Source organism: Opisthorchis viverrini (assembly GCF_000715545.1).
Source record: "Opisthorchis viverrini unplaced genomic scaffold opera_v5_134, whole genome shotgun sequence".
Lineage (NCBI taxonomy): Eukaryota > Metazoa > Platyhelminthes > Trematoda > Opisthorchiida > Opisthorchiidae > Opisthorchis > Opisthorchis viverrini.
Window position 1 is genome coordinate 566,994 of NW_008751778.1, and position 2,655 is coordinate 569,648.

The following is a 2,655-nucleotide window of genomic DNA, read 5'->3' on the forward strand; positions in this document are numbered from 1 at the left end:
CCGAACAGTGGCACTGTTTAAATCTCGGAAGACTATTCCATCCTGTCCAGAACATAACCTGACCGGACGAATCGTCAGTCTTCAGGTGAAATTGAGCGTGAAGTCTGGTGGACACGAAAGTTCAAGGTAATGGAAGAGGCCTAGAAAGCCGGTATCGCCCGAGGATCATTTCAGTTGGTCCTTGTGACCGGTCCTCTGAAACTACTTGTGAACGAAACCATCAGACAGCAGGATGGAGCTACCGTCTTGACTGAAAAATAAGGCCTTGATCCTCGGGCTGAATATTTCAAACAACAGTTATCTTGGCCATCACCTGGAAAACATCTAGAGCTTACAGCTAGCGTTGAACCCTGAACTGTGAACTTGGAACCCCCTCGGCCCCGGAGGTAAATGATTGCATATGTTCTCTTAAGCGTTACTGAGCCTTCAGTCCGGACAACTTCCCACAAACATTGTTCAAAAATTCGGACGAAGTCCTTAGGCAGCGCTTGTGTGATCTGTTTGTCTGCATTCGGAAAAAGAAGGCAAGTGGGACGAGTCAGTGATAGTGTCCATTTTCAAAAAGGGGTAAACAAACGGGGATCAGTTGGACCATGAGTCATAAAAAGGCTGCTGACGTCACTTGTTCTTCGTCGCCCCATCATAGTGGCGCGTGAAACACAAACTTGAGAGCATCAAGTGGGGTTCCGGCCTGGTAGAGATTGCGTTGACCAAATCTTCACACTCCGTCAGGTGCGAGAACAAAGTCGTAGGTACAAACGACCCAAAATTCTAGAATCCCTGGATTTCCAAGGCGCGTTCGACTCATTTGACTGGTCTCTTCTACTTGACACGCTTGCCCATCGAGGAATGCCCTGTAAGTTTGCGAGTGTAATAAGTTCTTGACAAATACCGTCATTTTCATATCAATTCGGTTTTCACAAGGGACTCAGCTTTCAAGGTCCAAGACTAGCAACAACGGCTGATGGAAAGTCTTTGACGTCGAGCTTCGGATAAGAGGCATCTCAGCTACAACTAACGAGGCGTGACGACTGCGATTCAGCCAGTGTAAAGATCCAAGCAGGCAATGAATACAAGCGATATGACCGAAATCTACCCCTCGTGATGGTAGATTGGAAACAAATTTGGTCGCTGCTGTGCGCACTTGGTCACGGTATGGCAAGTGAGGAGTCAATCAGAAAGTCTCTTCACCACACACAACCAGGGTCTCAGAGCTCAACCGTCCATCCTCTACGCAATCGATCACATCTGAACGGCAGGTAGAACCTATCAGCAATCACTTCAGAGATAACAGACGCAGTCACAACACTGCAACGGTCTAAACTTCAGCCAACACGGCAGTTACTCCGACTTACTGCATCAGTATGATAACCACTGAGAACGTTGAATTGAAGGCAGTGAAACTGAGTTGCTGTGACGTAATATATTGCAGTTACTTTGATGGCTAGGTTACTGAAAAGGACCGTGCTTGATGGCCAAACCTGGAGGAAACAAAATTTTCTTGTGTAGTGTGGTCCACTCAGTTGTTCACCTGAAAAACTGTTGTCATTTCTAATTAAATCTGCATTACATCTTTAAATGTGCCAGATGTGTTGAGAGGACGTTTTGGAGTTTGAAGGCTACATTCAGCATCGTCATTCCTGAAAATCTCACTCCACGACGAGTTTTGTGGTGACTGAAGCTCATACAGCAAACTCTGTGGGAGCGATCACTTGGTGTACTTTTATGGCTGTACACCATGAGTTACAACCCAACTCGGTTCTGTGCACACAAGTGAGGTCAGCGATTAAGTGTTGCTGTGTGGGCTCTGAAATTATTGTATTACGATAGTCTGATTGTTCCTTAGTAGTACGGTTTGGATCAGGTACAAAGTCATAATAAACTACTCATATGGTTGCTGTAAACCATTCGACAGCCCACGACCGATTTCACCCTTCGTGGGGCTCATCAGGTAGGCGCAGTCCCCAAGTTTCCGTCAACCTTATATTCGACTTGAACCCAAATTGGACTGTTTTCGACAAATACACTTATTTGCAAATCAATCTGGTTTTCACGGGAGACTGAACTGTCGTTTATGATGTTCTTCAACTGAATATGCTGCACACAGGCCGCCTCATGGTTCAGTTGGTACGGTATTCGAGGTATCGCAGTATATTTTCATAAAGGAAGCTACTCACAAGTTTGCTGAAAACTCTTCGACAGCCCACGACCAGTTGCGCTCTTCTTGGGGCTCATCAGGTAGGGGCAGTCCCCGAGTCTCCGTCAACCTTATGTTCTACTGAAACCAAATTGCACGAAATCAGCGAATATACACGCATTTGCAAACTAATTTGGTTTTCTGAGGGCTGTTGATGAGTTTTCAGCAACCTTGTAAGTAGTGCATTGCAAAATAGATATGTGTAGCGACATGTGGAATACCGTAGCGACTGAAACATTCGGCGGCCTGGTGCATCATATACAGTTGCCTGGAAACATTGAAACCGAAAGATTCAGCTGGGTTCCTGGTGAGTCTCTCGAAAAACCAAATTAGTTTGCAAATGAGTGTATATTCGCCAATAATCGACACTTGCTTCTGTGGATGCTTGAAATAGCGTTTGAAATGAAGAACGCCCAAAAGCTTGTATCTCTCTTTTGACGAGTATCCCTAAATCAAGT